Genomic DNA, 17,158 nt, shown 5'->3' with positions numbered 1-17,158 from the left:
GGGAGGGGAGGTAGGGACAATTAGTCCCCTAAAATATATTTTCTAAATTTACCTGGATTTTAAGAACCAATACCAAAAACCGTGGCGCGAAGCATAAACAATTTATTTTAGAAGGGTTTAACTCTTTTTATGCGATCTTTTCCATGTCCCTGCACCCAAAATTTAGCGGCAGTGCGGGAGAAAATTCAAAATTCTGTGGAAAAGAAAAAAAAATTGGACTAACCCCCCCCCCCCCCCCCAATGCCCCTCCCCCAGACAAAAAGAGTTTTTGACATTTGATGCATGTCTGACAGAGGTCTAGAGATTGTGGGTTTAAAAATATGACTAATACCAAAAGTTTTATTTGTGTATATAAGGAAAAGGAATGGATTAAGGACATCAGATTCTAGCTGGCTGTTGGCTGAGAAACACTAAAAAGCTGTAAAAAAAAAGCTTGGTTTTTGTTTGTATCTTAAGGTAAAACTTATAATTTAGCCTAAAAATATCCTATTATATAAAGTAATGAGATTTTTTGTCTGAATCTTAAGAATAACTTAACTGGTTGAGTTCTCCTTTTTAGGGAAGCTTTACATAGGGATGGTTGAAGGTGTCATATTTCAATTTTTTTCATCTACAAATACAGAGCCCTAGATACTAGGGGCACAGCCACTAGTAAAGCATAATGCTTCGACTTTAAATTTGCCGTAAGCAAATCATTTACTAAGGTATTTTTAAAAAGTAGCTAGGCTTCTTTTTAATACACTTTGTCCGTCCTTAAATCTATTGTAACGCTATGGGAAAAATTTGATTTTCTCGGATGGTATACAAGATAGACGTCTGGATTTTTAATTGTTATATCTTGCATCGAATTATAAACAGTTTCCGCGGATATAAAAGGTGCAATTATAAGATTAAAACCAGGTTTTTAGCTTCGAGATGCCGAATTTTTATTATTATTTTTATATTCGTAGAAATCTGTTTATAATACGATGCTAGACATAGTTTTTTTCGTATGGATAAGAACCGAGTATTAATAGGTTTCGAATGAATAGGAGAAAAATATTTCCTATAATGTATAACTAATAAGAATACAATATATTATCTACTTAGTATGTGAGTCTGCCAGTCATGCTAAATATAATATTAAAATTTTTTTTACATATGTGAAAGGTTTCGTGATCTATTTTCTAATTTTTTATTTTTTTTTTACTACTGAACATCTACTTTGAAGTAAGTTATTCCGTATTTTCTGTTTTTAATAAGTTTTGCAACTAATTTACATAAAATATTGTAAATATTCTGTTGTCATATAGCCTGGTTTTAGAGCTTCGCTTATGGATGTTGTCATCTTTGTTATGTTGTTGTAGCCATCATGCCGTATGTGTTTATCAGTTGAAAACATAAAAAGATCTGTCTGGTGCATAAAAATATATCTATATGCTCTTTTTAAAGCGAAGCTTTTCTATAATTAGGTGCGGTCCGTCTGTAACGTAGCTTTATTCGTTAATTCAAAATGTTGAAATTGTTCTCTCGATTTCAAACCTTGCATGATGGTTCCTATGGACAGTTTGGTACGATTTACAAAACGTTACCAGAAAGTTCGCACGTCCATTTAAGCATGCTAATTTTTAACCATTTGACAACTAGATTTTAGAGCTTTGCTTTATGGATGCTGTCATCCTTGTTATGGACGTCTGTGTTTAGTAGAAACATATACATGAGTATATCAAATATACTATACTGTACATAATTCTATATCTGACGCGATGTTTTTCTTAACATTTTCGAAATAACGTGATAAAATTTTTTTGTAAACTCAAACGAAATTCGATGATAGTGTGGTATGCGGCAGCTCTGGACCATGCAGAAACCAAGACATTATAGTGATGCTACGCACCTAGCTAAATCCTGTTATTCTACAATTATAAAGCCACCTGAAAATATGTCAGATAACGGTACTGATTTCATCTCTCAGTTGTCCTGCAAATGGAGGGAGGGGTGTTACCCCTCCCTCTCCCATCTTAAGCACCGGAACCTTCCCCTTCAACCACCAAGTTATCAGCACCACCTCAACCCTGAGGATAAAGGATCTAAACCTGCCCTCACCTGATAGAATCACCCCCACACAGACTGTTGTTGTCACAAGTAATCATCAAACCTTCCCTCTTTAGGACCCAGACCTACCACTCAACCCCTCTATGCTTATCTACCTATTGTGCTGCTCCATGGGCTATCCTGCCTGCCCCAGACAGGGATAGCCATCTACCTAACCATTGCAATTATCTATGTTTCACTGTATGATTTATCTTTAACTATCTTTATTCCTAATCCATATGTATTTATATTATGGTTAACTGTATTCTTAATTCCCCCCACCCTTTCCAGGGATGGGGAATCATGATTGCCCAAACTGACTATTGTATATGTATTATAATGCTTTTATGTTATGATCATTTATTCCTATCCATGTAGTTATTGTTTGTTGTATATAGCTTTAGTATCCTTTAACCCTTCAATAAAGTGACAACTGAAATAGATGTTGATTCTTGTCTAGTGAATGCTAGAGAAGCGTAGCTTCTCTATAGTAAGGTGTCCACGTCTGTTCACACTGCCGTAGTCTTTATTCGAACTCTGGTGTCTGCCATTTACCCTAGGCGGATACCACAACTTTTGGTGACAGCTGTGTGAGATTACGGCGAACCACAAGTGTAGAGCAGACGCGCATCTGAGGCTAAGGTACTCCCAGCAGTGAAACTGGCAAAACTGACACAAGCAACCTGAATTACCCACCCTGGACAGCAAGTCTAACTCTGCATCCGGCAGTTGTGGAAGTGAAACTTGAAGAAGAACCGCGAGAAGCGCCGACATCTAACGGAGAATTGAGCGCTCAAAAGGCTGAAACAGGCCTGCGGACCGGCTGAAACAAGCCAAATAAGTGTAAACGGCTGAAAATAGGCCAATTTTACTGCAAGAGATAGCAGGATCCGAACCAGTGGCGCTAGCAGGACGGGACATTCCCTGCCGCCATCAGCTGGATTTGGATAAGCGGCGCTAGCAGGACGGGACATTCCCTGCCGCCGATAGGCTGAAACACGCCACATAGCTGCAAGCGGCGCTAGCAGGACGGGACATTCCCTGCCGCCGATAGGCTGAAACACGCCACATAGCTGCAAGCTGCGAGCCAACATACGAGTGTAGTGCACCAGAACAGAGAAAAACTACGTCAACTCCAAGTATCCTGAGAGGCTACAACGCAGCCACCCATCTAGAAAAACAGATATTAGGTCACATTGCAGGGATTACCAACCTGGTGTGATGGCTAAACAATAGATTTATGAGCAAAGCTTGGCAAACAAATTGTTGTGTTGTGATAAATCTAAAAATAGAACAGGCTTGGATTTATTGTGTATTGTGATAACAGCTAAAAATAGAACAGTGTTAGTAAACAAATCTGTTATGCAATTGTGATAAGGACAAAAATAGAAGCTAGATTTAATATAATAAAGACCCTGATATACAATCAAATCACCTCAAGCCTATAGCACAACAACAATACACCCCTTATTCCAAGGGAAAGGGAGGAGCCCCTCTCCATTGAAGGCAAATACAATCAGGGTGATATAATAGATAAGCCTAGGATTAAGAAGAAAAGGCACTATTACACCAGCACACAGTTACCCCCCTCCCTCACAGGGGGAACGGACGGAGTTACCCCCGTCCCCTCACGCGCTCCCCCCCTACCCACACTAGACTAAGTCCGTCTGTAGTGTGGGTCTAGCGACCGGGATCACAAAGCGCCATTCACGGGTAGGGCAACAGAGTGCGGAAAATATCATAAGTCCAACGGACAAAGCGGACCAACGAGAGAGCGAGTTGAGGGACAAGTGCGCGTTTTATCTGTGTGCGCGGATTGACGGTGCGTAAGCGCGCTGCACGGAAAGGAGATTTCACGCACACACACACACACACACACCCACACAGGAGAGGGGCCACTCTATAGCATACAACAGAGATATTTTTTTAGGAGAAAAACTTGCAAGCTCCTCCCTCCCTGTCTACAGTGTGATAAGGAAAACTAAACCAGTTCCTTAAACCCGCTCAGACCCTCAACATCTCCTAGCCCTGCCAACCCTACTTCAAAGCTGAGTGGTTAGTGAAACAAATATATGTATATATAAATACCCAAGTGATAAATAATGTTGTTTTTTTTGTATCATGGGTACAAGCAAGTGAATACTAACCTCACCAAACAACACTGGAAACTGATATGGTAACTGAACGAAAGTACGCCCACCCTGTGGACATAGCCTGACTTGCTGCCCCACACTGGGCAGTGGTGGTGTGTACCTGGACCATCGACCCTCATAGTTGTGAACTATATACAGAGGAAGCGTGATTTTTTTGGAGCAAGGAGGAAAAGCTAGCTAGCTCTGGGGATATCCCTATACACGTATATATATATATATGGGCGTGTAGCCATGTATATATATAGATAGCCTACCTATCCATATATCTACTAGCGGATACGCTCCTAGAGACATCTGTGGATGCCTAACATATTCCCTGTTACCTTTAAGCTAAGATCCGCTGGTTACCACAGAAATCAAGAGCTATACTGGAAAGGAGAACCACTCAGGCTCAACAGTTAAACAAGACGCTGGCACCAACAGACCAACCCCCTGCTACTTATCATGGGGGCGCGCCAGCCACAGAAACTCTTGAGCCAGGAGGACCGAGCCTACGGCTACGTGGACTACCACCCTAATTACACAGCTATAGTATTTATACTAGGGGTGAGCCGGCTCGAACCTCCTTGCGGCGCGGCTACTCTACTCTGCTTCTATATCTACAAGATACTACTTCTGTTATTACTTTGGCCTACTGTGTTGAGTACAGTGAACATCAAACACATGCCAGGTCACAGACCCCTGGTCCCTGAGATGCCCTTGTCTGGAAGGGTGACTGAATGTCCGCTGCACAGCTCCTGTTCAGTTGGTGCTCAACGTACGAGAAATAGCAATACTGGACTGGGGATTGCTGAACCTGTAGGTGTCCTCCTGGGGGTGTTGAACGATGCAACTGAGCCTAATGAGAAGGTGACAAGCTTCAGAGACTTAGTGGCCAGCCCCAAGATGGACACTACCACCAGAACTGAGACTCCAACGGGGCCCAGCCCCAGGGCCAGTACCACCTGTTTCTGGGGTGGAAAGGTCCTCCCTGGCGCTGGCCTCACCAAGCTGGAGGATGGGGAGCTGTCCCAGGGGAATAGGCTCTTCACCCAGATGCCCGACGCGTACCTGGGGGTGGGGGAGCCGCCACCCAAGCCTCCCTGGGAGCCCCCAGGCATGGAACGACTGGGGACCGGCCTAAGGATGGGGACTGGTGACCTGCTGCAGTGGAAGACTTTACCCAGCACGGAGGGAGCAGGGTTGACCAGCAGCAGTGAGGCTGTTCCCCCACACTCCAAGACCAGATGCCGCTACTCTGTTGAACCACTGCACATGTCCCAGCCAAGTTCCCCCATGCTGCTGAAGATGGAGGCCCACCAGGATGCAGAGCTCCAACCAGGGAAGTCAATAAGAAGGCCATCCCTTGCCAAAACCAGAACCACCGCAGGGGCTCCCCACCAGCAGCTGACGGAGCCTGGCAGGGACGCAATACCAGCTGGCAACTCTGGCCCAACTCAGGTGGCTACCAACAGTCTGCTGACAGTCCGGAATACAGTTCAGGCTACCATCAGTATGGCATCTTCTGGGCCTTGCTGGTCCACCTGTGGGTACCTGTCCACACACTGGCCACAGGTACCCCCCAGAGATCATAGCCCCCTTTCCGACTGGCACCATCAACGGCCTTTGCTACCAACCACCTGGCATACCCAGAGGCAGGATCCCTCATGTGTAGAAGCACCTGCAGAAGCTAAGGCCGAGGCTGGCCTCGCCACCCAGGGGAGGAGAGCCGCTGTTGGATGGAAGGAACCTGTGTGTATGGGGAGGAGGCTGAATGTAACCAAGGAGCCACCACAAGCAGCCCAGCACCGCCTGACCCCTAGTAGGGGAGACCCTGTTTGTCAGCTGGTGCCCCAACTGGAGGAGGAGAGACCTGGCAGGTTGATACACCCTGAGGAAGCCGGCCTGATGGGACCCAGCTGGACGAAGGGGCGCTGCCGCTTCAACGGCCACACAGCCGCCAAGTGTAGAACCGGTTGGGACCGGGCAATGAAGAAACACCAGGCCGCCCAACAACCTGCATGCAACCAGTCTGCCACCCAGGTCCACCTGGAGGGAGATGCCCAGCCGTCACCCCAACTAGCTGCCGCCGCTGGGGCCGCGGCTACCCAGGAGTCTGTGTCTCAGATTGGGACCATGGTGGCCAGGATCAACGTGCTGGGAGGAGCGGCTGAACCCAACCGGGTTGGCCTGGACCTCAGCCGCAACCACAGGGGACCGGTGTCCGTAACCCCTGTCACCCCCAGCAAGAGCCGAGGGGCGCTACCCAGCGCCACCGGGACGGTGTACGAGGAGGCCCTGGCGGCCGCCGAGTGGGAGAGGCAAGAGGCGCTAGCCAGCGAGTCTGAGTCGATGTATGGGACGCCAACCGGCGTCGCCACCTGGAAGGAACGAGAGGTGCTTCCCTGCACCACCAAGCTGATGTCTGGGGCGACAACCGTCGCCGCCACCTGTGAAGACTGGGGGGTGCTATCCAGCGCCCCACGCTTGTGCCTGGGGCGACAACCGTCGCCGCCACCGAGAGACCTGGACCCCTGTGAAGACTGGGGGGTGCTATCCAGCGCCCCCACACTGGTGCCTGGGGCGACAACCGTCGCCGCCACCGAGATACCTGGACCCCGGAATGAGCCCGCAGCCCCAGAGGAAGGGGTGACACCCGTCACCCCCAGCCAGCCAGAGCCCCCAGCCAGCAGGGAGAGTCCAGCTGTCCCTCACCCTCAACTGCATCCAGCTGTCTACCTCCCTCAACCAAGCCAGGGTAATTGTATTGCACTGGTGTACCAGGAAGTTTGGGCTGGGCCAAACTTGCCTGCGCCCCCTGCATCTGCCCCAGGAGCCAGGGTATCAGCCATTACCAGCCAAACTGAAGAAGCTTTGACCGCTGCCTGGGGAGTAACACAACTAGATGCGCCAAGTGCCGAGCCTAACCATAGAAGTAGAGGATCCCCAACAATTATGTCTACCCAAGATGGAGAAAATGTGCCTGGACCCTTTCAGGCTAGGGGAGGAAATCCGGAGCCTTGTGCCACCAGCAGCAGTGTCCGTGGATGGGCCTGTCTCCCAGCCAACTAGAGCGGAGCCACCCTTGCAGATCCAAGACAGCCTCCGGCATAAAGGATGGACTGTTACCTTTCCCTACCCCGCAGGTCGGACTGCCATGCACCACCCTGCCAATGTCCAGAATGAGCCTGAAGGAGGCAACGCTCCTACAGTATGGCAACCACCACCTGCCCGCGTTGACAGAGACCCTGGAAGCCGAATGAACCTGACCAGTCCCGAGGGCGAAGAAACTGCGCATGCATCCAGTAGCCAGCCTGCCAGCAGCAAGGTGACCAACACGATGGAGACCACCAGCCCAGTGGAGAAACCTGAAGAGGTGTATACCAGGCGGCTGTTGGTCCAAGCCCCCTCATGTGCTGTGCCACCCCTGGAGGTTGCCAGGGTGGCCTCAGAGGTACACATCCAACGGCCAGAATATCCAACAGGACCAGCTACTCCAGCAGATATAGCCGATTCCGTTAGACCTGGGGAGGGCTGGAGTCCACCACCGTCCAGCAACTGGTATCCTGGCGGACCCATTCCACAAGGACAACAAACTGAAGGCCGCAACCACTGTCGGAAGTCTGGCGGTGCAGACAACCCCTCCAGCCTTCCGAGGGGAGAGTTGTGGTATGCAGCAGCTCTGGACCATGCAGAAACCAAGACATTATAGTGATGCTACGCACCTAGCTAAATCCTGTTATTCTACAATTATAAAGCCACCTGAAAATATGTCAGATAACGGTACTGATTTCATCTCTCAGTTGTCCTGCAAATGGAGGGAGGGGTGTTACCCCTCCCTCTCCCATCTTAAGCACCGGAACCTTCCCCTTCAACCACCAAGTTATCAGCACCACCTCAACCCTGAGGATAAAGGATCTAAACCTGCCCTCACCTGATAGAATCACCCCCACACAGACTGTTGTTGTCACAAGTAATCATCAAACCTTCCCTCTTTAGGACCCAGACCTACCACTCAACCCCTCTATGCTTATCTACCTATTTTGCTGCTCCATGGGCTATCCTGCCTGCCCCAGACAGGGATAGCCATCTACCTAACCATTGCAATTATCTATGTTTCACTGTATGATTTATCTTTAACTATCTTTATTCCTAATCCATATGTATTTATATTATGGTTAACTGTATTCTTAATTCCCCCCACCCTTTCCAGGGATGGGGAATCATGATTGCCCAAACTGACTATTGTATATGTATTATAATGCTTTTATGTTATGATCATTTATTCCTATCCATGTAGTTATTGTTTGTTGTATATAGCTTTAGTATCCTTTAACCCTTCAATAAAGTGACAACTGAAATAGATGTTGATTCTTGTCTAGTGAATGCTAGAGAAGCGTAGCTTCTCTATAGTAAGGTGTCCACGTCTGTTCACACTGCCGTAGTCTTTATTCGAACTCTGGTGTCTGCCATTTACCCTAGGCGGATACCACAATAGTAGTTCGAGTTCTCGGATTTTTTAAAACTTGTTTTGTTCCCCCCCCCCTTATTTTTGTGCATTAACTGGTGTTTATACAAATGCGCCAATTTCAAATCCTCTACCTAAAATTTTTTTATAATATTTTTTATTAAAACTCAAATTAAAAAGTAGAAAGGCGGTTGACTTATCCCCCTCCCACTTTAATAATACCTAAAGGCTTCTAGGGGGCGTTGCCCCTAGTCTATCTTAAAATAAAAGCTATATCTTGCATTATTTTTTTCAATTAGGTGTTTGAACACGAATTGCATATAGTAAAAATATTTTGCTTTTTTAATTGTTATCCTAATAAGATAAAAGTTATACTTAAAAATTGTTTTAATAGTTATCATTATATTTTGCATTTTAAAAAATCACCAAAATTGACCAAAATATGCGTATATATTTTGTACTCACTTGCGTCATTTATATTTCAGAATTTATTTACCCGTCATCCGAAATTCAAGATACGTCTGGTGCATAACAATACATTTGGGTGCACTATTCAAAAGCGAAGCTTTTCTATAATAAGAGTCGGTCCGTACGTCCATCCGGATTGATTTTATTGATTTAGATAAGTTAGAATTTTCCTCTCGATTTCAAACTTCGCAAGATGATTCCTTTGACAGTTGCAGATGAAAGTTAGGAAACGTAGCAACTCTAAATCGTAACCGGAAAGACCTTTTAACATGCTAATTTTTAACCTTTTGACAACTAGATTATAGATCTTTAGAGCTTTGATTAATGGATGTTGTTGTTAGAAACGTATACATGAATATATCAAATATACTGTACATAATTTTATAAATGACGCGATGTTTTTATAAACTCAAACTAAGTTCAAGATATGTCTGGTGCAACATAATAGTACATTTAGATGCAGTTTTTTTTGTGTTCCAAAAAGGATTTGATTAGTTCAACTTTTTCCATCGGACATGTAAGATAAAAAATTACTTAGATTCTTAATTCTTTTAAAGGAAGCCTGCAAGAAATACCACGCTTTGACTGCTGAAAGACTGCCACAATTAGACCCATTACCCCAAATTTGAAGCCTTTAGCTTCTATAACAAAAAAGTTCTAGGCATTTTAAATTGACATTTTATATACAATGGAAATTTTGAAAGAAATTCAATGCTTATGTTAGAAATTTTGAAATTAAACTACGTGGCCTAGAAACAAAATTATAAGCTTATTTTTGTCATAGATTTAGGTTGCCCGTAACTAATTATATTTTTACAATAAAAATACCCATTTTTATAGTCAAAATCATTAAAAAAAATTAAGTTTAACTTGCATTGTACCGAGTGTACTGTAGCCAATCAGAAGGCTGAATCAGCTTAACAACCAATCACAGCTGAGCTTGTATAAGTTTCCCCCTTTGTGTCCGCTATGATTTTCGTTTAAAAATGCAATTTAAATCGATTTTTTTCATAGATTTTGACTATAAAATGTGGTGTTTTTAATGTAAAAATGTAATCAGTTACCGGTAATCTAAGTTTCTGACAAAGATAAGGTTATAATTTTGTGTCTAGGCGACGTAATTTAATATTGTTTTTTCTTTTATGAGCATTGGAAATCTTTCAAAATATCAATGTACATAAAATGCTATTTTGAAATGCCTAGAACTTTCTTGTTATTGAAGCTGAAGGCTTCAAATTTGGGGTATTGGGTCTACTTGTGGCAGTCTTTCAGCAGTTAAAGCGTGGGCGTTCTTGCAGGCGTCCTTTAAGGAACACTAATAATTTTTTGGAAATATTTGTCATATCATTTTATATTTTTTCAGCGGTTAGCAAGATTATTTGCTACAGGCAAAAAAGCTTTACTTTATTTAATAGAATATATTTTATTGTCAGTCCGTAACCGCTATTAAAGATATATGATTTTTTGTGAAGATCATCCTCATTTAATCCGTCAGTTGATCATACTACAAAATACATGTTAAACTTTTTCATGATTATCTATAGCATATCAGAGAGAGGGGACAATGGACTATTTATTACACTAGTCCCCAAAAATTTATAATAACATTTTCTTATTCGTTGACTTAACAACTTTGAGTGACACAATCCAATCTTTCCCGATTTTGTATAATTTTTGATGGAACACGATTCCAGTGACGTCATATTTTTCTTTCCCGAAAAAGGGAAGGGGGAAAGATTGGGTTGTGTTACTTTGGGTACTTTAGTGAATTTTGATTGGTTGGTTTATAAGAGTTAAGTTAAGAGTTAAAATGTTTTAACCACTAACCTTATGCTGGAGAATGGTTAATTTTGTGTATCATCATTGGGGATATACATTAATTTATCAATCATTGTCTTATCCCTTTAGATCCTTGCTAGCATAACCTTCTTTCTCATTCGTTATCTCTCTTTTATGATAACTGAACATCTTCTCTACAACTTACTTTGTCCGTTGTCCATCTATGATTTTGTGATGGGTCTGCTACTTATGGATATTGTTATTCTTGTTATATTTAGGATTATAGTTTCTCTGCCCAGGATGGACCCTTATATGTACCGTGAGCTACATGATCGGTAAGTTCATTTTTTGTTGCAAAGATTTTCTATCCTATAATATAAAGTAGTAAGGTGTTTTTTATCTGTAGTGAAGGATCTCGCTAACAACTGAACCGATATGGTTCTCCTTTACAGTAAAGCTTCTTATAGGTCCCGGGATGGTTTTAGGCCATTTTATTTTTATAAGAAAATGTTTGTATTGATTTAGGTTTTTTTTCTGCCCTTCCTTATTCCTTTGAATATAGAACCCCTAGATGCTAGGCACGCAGCCGCTAGTCCTATAATATAAAGTAGTAAGGTGTTTTTGTCTGTAGTGAAGGATCTCGCTAACCACTGTACCGATATAGTTCTCCTTTACAGTGTAGCTTCCCATAAATCCTGGCAAGGTTCATAATTATTTCATAATTTATTTAGTTACCACCACCCTCCCAAGAGAATTCGCCTTTAAAAAAAAGACCTTCTCCAAAATATTTTCTTTTACTTTTTCGTAGCGAAGCTACTCTATAATTTGAAATGTCCGACTTTATGTATGTCTGTCTGAAACGTTTTAGGGGAAACGTGATTTACTCGGCTACTATTTAAGACAGACAGCTGAAATTTTTATTGAAGATTCCTTTGACATATGCCCTTGTCCATCTGTCTGTTACTTAGGGTGCTAGATCGATTCCTAGATTTTCATGTTTTCTTAATTCCTATTCAAGATTGAAGGCTGAAACTTTCAGAGATTAATTTATTTTACATTCAAAATATTTTCAACAAGATTTATTAAGATTTGTTAATTAATTGGGGTGCTAGATCTATTCTTAGATTTTTAGGTTTTCGTGATTTTCTCTATTCCTATTCAGGATTGACGGCTGAATTTATCAGGGATTGAATATGCCTTTATTCTACATATTTCCATCAAGTTTCATTAAGATTTGTATATTAATTGCGGTGCTAGATCGATTCCTAGATTTTTAAGCTTCCGTGATTCAAAGGTTGCGTGATTTTAAAGGCTTCGTGATTTAACTATTTTATCAAGTTTTATGATTATTGTATGACACTGCTATAGTAATTTTTTTCCCGATATATATTCAAATTTTTTGAGTTTCGCTACTTATGGATGTTGTCATCCTCGTTTAAAATAAGCCATTGAAAGTGGAGGGGTCGACTCCCCCCCCCTGCTTCAAAGGCTCCTAGAGGCCTCTAATAATAAAGTAATATGATGTATGTCTGTTTGTACCGAAGGATCTCGCTAACTGCTGATTATCGGGATAACAAAACTGGTTTTAATCTTATGATTTTTATATTTAAAGTTTTCATTTAAAATTGTTTGTAATACCATGCAAAACATGATTTTTCAGCATAGTATGAGAACTGTTGAAAATTAGTAAATTGTACATTTATATACTAATTGAGAAAGGAAAATCCTATGACGAATAGGAATAACGTTAAAAACATAACAACTCTAAAGTTGTGTTTAGAATAGTTATTTATCGCATCGTATTTTGAGACATCTTTCTGCGGATATAAAATAAAAAATATGAAAACATTTAGACCATTAGTTTTGTTAGCCCCAAGGGGCCGAAGGCCCGGGCTAACACCGGTTCTAATCCAGGGGATATCTGTCGGCTTCGAAGCCATACTGGAAATGTAATAACGTCTATATCAGTTGGAGAGTTGAATCCTTTTTTATAGAAGCAGAAATATAATCTATGATTACGGTTTTGACCCTCTAAAAAACGTAATCTACCATTCCACTTTCCCCTCTCTTGTTGATGATATCATCAACGCCAATATGATTTTAGTAATCTACCATTCCAATTTTGCCTCTCTTGGTGATGATATCATCAACGCCGATACGATTTTTGAAATGTACCATTCCACTTTCAATAGAGGCGAAACTGGAATGGTTCATTTATGTTTACATATCAGCTTATTCATAAACATTGATTTCTTTATTTAAAGCGACATAATAGTAATGGTATATTCTAGTTATTATTTTCATTTTACATAAAATTTTTTAAATTATAAATAGTATTTTATACATTCCTACAATTAACATAATTTAAATATAGTATGTATGATTTCAATTATGTCAATGTTAAAAATGTAAACCACCATTCCAGTTTCGCCTCTCTTGAAAGTGGAATGGTACATTTCAAAAATCGTATCAGCATTGATGATATCATCACCAAGAGAGGCAAATTGGAGTGGTAGATTACAAAAATCATATCGGCGTTGATTATATCATCACCAAGAGAGGGGAAAGTGGAATAGTAGATTACGTTTTTTAGAGGGTCAAAACCATAATCATATATTATATTTCTACTTCTATAAAAATGGATTCAACTCCCCAACTGTATATGTTTTAAGCTTCCTGCATTTAAGCAATTTCACAGCAGATTTTTTAAAGTTATTTCAATAGTACATTATTTTTTTTCAATTTAAAAAGCCCATCTGCCTTACATATAATATTGTTTGTGTGTGTTTGACCGCATTCTTATTTCTCTTTAGATGGAATGCGCTGATGACGCGAATGGAAAGGCTAAAAAGCGCCCTGAATATCGCAGCAGAGAGGAGCCAAGACTTGGATAAAAAGTAAGAAAATTCCTTATGGCTGTGCCGGATATCCGGCCGGATACCGGATATTGAAACAATCCAATTACTGGATATCCAGATGATTTCTTATGCTTATGATATCCGGTGTTGGCCAGATATCTGGCCGGATAACAAATATCTGGCTTTAGAAATCAGCCAGATATCCGGTATCCGCCAAAAAAAGTATCTGGCACAACCTCAATTAATTCCTCCTCTCAAAAAGCTTTAAAACAATATAAAATACGAGTTGCTTTACCCCTTGCCTCTAGGGGAGGGAAGGGGAGGTCTGTAAAATATCTTCTAAAGCTTTACTATAAATTACAATTGATTTGAACAAGATTTTTTCTTTGTTATTTTTAGAGTCAGGAAACAAAAACTTACTACTTTATATAATAACCTTGGTGGACCTCTTCTATGGGTAATTTAGTTGGGAGGGGGGGGGGGGGGGGTCAGTCAACCATTCTTTTCGATCTTAGTATCAGAAAGATAAAATTTATGGCTCGGCAGCCACGTTTAAGCCTCAGCTGTATGCCTAAACCTGTTTCTAAACATACAATACTTTTTTTTTCGAAATCTATTTCTATAGAAGCTGGTTTAAACAGCGCGGCTGCCGAGCCCTGATAAATTATAGAATAATTTTATTTATGTTTTAGACGAGACATCACAAAGCTGTTGTACCATCATGGCTGGGTGGAGACCAACCTCAAGGTAATACCTACTAGGGAGGGAGGGGACATGGGGCTATATATTTACACTGGTCCCCAAAGTTTTATAACAGCGATTTTTTAATCGTTGTCCCAAAAAAGACTTTTTTTAAATTTTGATTGGTTGGTTCATTGGTTAGAATGTCCAAACGTAATTGTAATCTATAGAATGGGTAGTTTTATGTATCATCATTTATCGGTCATTGTCTTATCCCTTTATGAATAACTACTCATTACTTTTTGAGTGCTTTTCTCATACCAATAAATAAACCACCTTTTATATATATTTTTAAATAAAAAAAATAATGTCTATTTCTTGTATCATATCATCTCATTATACTGTTTAAATATTTCTTATTTTTTACACTGTCTGTCAAAATTTGCTTTCTGGTTATTGTTTCTCTGCTTAGGAAAGTAATTGTTCTTGTGTTTCTAATAAAATATTTTTTTTCTTTTTAGTATGTTGAGCCAATGAGAGAAAGGAATATAGCTAAAATCTTCTTTTTAAAAGTACAGCATTATTTAAGTACATTATTTTTTAGTACAACATTTTAAAAGCAAGTACATAATAAGTGATGGTTAAATACAGGGAAAGCTTTAAATTTTGAAAAGATGGGGGAGGGGGGGAGGTAAAAAAGGCCCCTTTTAAAATATTTTATCTTGCGCTAATTTTATCTTTACAGGTATCTTTTATTAGAGAGATAGAGAGGGGGGGGGGATGGTTAAACAATAGGAAAGATCATTTTCATTGTTTTTTAAATAGAAATGACTTTTTGGTCTGTTTATACTAAATTATGCAATATAAAAAGTAGCTAAAAAATGCATGATCAAGAAGATTTAAGCTGTATAACTGTATCAGGCTCTATGAACACGAGCGTCCTCACCTGGACAACATCCAGAGAGACGTCTTCAGCCACGTCCAGGCAGGATTTAATAGGATACCTTATTGAAGAGTAGCTGCGCTAATAATCTTTTTACATATTTTCTAGTATGGCTTTGAAATCGATACTAAAAAAATCATGTTTAGCATCGTATTACAGACTAATAAAAATCATAAATACCAATTTTGTTAGCCCGAGACTTTAGCCTTTTTCATTCTAATAATCGCGGCAAGCTGTCTATAATATTATGTGATAAATAACTATTCTTGTTTTTTTTTTTTGGGGGGGGGGGGGCTAAAACGCTAAAAAGAAGCAAAGACTAATTTTGAAATTAAAAGAAATTACAAGAAAATATTCTGTCTAATAACACGTAAAAGACATTATGCTTAAAAATATTAACTAATTTATGATATCCTATTAATTTATAAATTTAGGACTGCGCTCCTTTCGTGGCTGGGATCTAAGGTTCCCGATGATCAACATACTACAAAACACAGCAAGTCTGCAGCCAAAAGAAATAACACAATGAGCATTTTTTTTCTATTCTTCATAACAATCTGTATAATATCCCATGGTGCTGTTATTTCATCCACAAAAAAAGTATTTTTATTACAGTATAAGACTTATGGATAAGAATACTCGATCTTGGCCATATCGGAAAAAAATTAGCTCTTTCACAGGAAGCAGCGTATTGTGCCTGTAAAAAGATTACGTCAAACAATACAAATGACCAATGATAGGCTAGTATACATTTTACAAATGGTCAATCAAAATGTATACTGGCCTATCATTGGTAATTTGTCTTGTATGATGTCATTTCTTTATAGGCACTATAAGCTGATTTCTTTAACAGTCATCATGTTGAAATTATCTTCCAACAATTGGCGTGCACATACACGGGTGTTTACGCTACATACACACCACCTTTTGCACGCCTTTGCTGTAGTAACACTGCTTCCAAGAGACTACTCATTCTATTTTTGAAGCAGGTTTTTTTGCTGTTTGTATGTTATCACTCTTAAACGCCACAACAAAAATATCTCACAGAAAAAAAGGCAATTTTTAGGACTGTCTTTATTGCTTTTCAGCCAGGATACACTGGGATAGGACTGTCCATACAAATAATCATTCCCAATAAAATATGTGGACATTATAATTCATTTTCAGTTGTCCTATCTCTATCCCAACATTCACCATTGCAGGGTAAAATAATGTTTTCCAAATTAATTCTTGCCTATAAAATGAACACATAGACTGAAGCAACTATTTACCTCATAGTATTTCATATTTGTATCCAATAGTTACTTTTAAAGATTTAAAATACTTTATACATTTTTACATTTTTGTTTATATTTGTATTGTTTACTCTGATATGTAGCTTTAATAAAATTTTTTAAAATTTGTTTTCTTCTTATTTTTAAAAAAAGCGTAGCTTTTTGTAAAATTAGGGTTGGTCCGTCCGTACGTTTGTCTGTAACGGAAAGCTTTTTTCATTTACTTAGAATTGTCTAATCGATTTCAAACATACAGATTTTTAACTTTTTGACAACAACTTTTTTATTCTAAATAATTATCCTATTCAACTGATATTTTGGAATAATAATTGAAGCAGCTCTATAATTAAAAAAAATATGTCTTTACAGTATCCTGCATTTATACAATTTTGCAACGAATTTATGCATAATTTTGTTTAGACTTTTGAATTAATGTTCTTGTTATTATGTTTTAACAATTTACAACAATTAATGTCCATTTA

At 40.1% G+C, this 17,158-nt stretch overlaps 1 long non-coding RNA gene across 1 annotated transcript; it reads left to right on the top strand.

Moving 5' to 3' along the window:
* The first annotated feature begins 360 nt into the window (after positions 1-360).
* Positions 361-16,728, top strand: LOC145307294 (uncharacterized). Its single transcript, XR_013875384.1, has 7 exons — positions 361-456; positions 11,199-11,255; positions 13,734-13,817; positions 14,471-14,525; positions 14,981-15,004; positions 15,382-15,444; positions 15,837-16,728. It is a non-coding gene; the product is annotated as an uncharacterized LOC145307294 (long non-coding RNA).
* Positions 16,729-17,158: the final 430 nt, after the last annotated feature.

This window comes from Acartia tonsa, chromosome 15, assembly GCF_053477335.1.
Source record: "Acartia tonsa isolate MP-2025a chromosome 15, ASM5347733v1, whole genome shotgun sequence".
In the NCBI taxonomy this organism is placed as follows: Eukaryota; Metazoa; Arthropoda; class Copepoda; order Calanoida; family Acartiidae; genus Acartia; species Acartia tonsa.
Note: the sequence above shows the minus strand (reverse complement) of the source record. Positions and strands in the feature narration are given on the sequence as shown.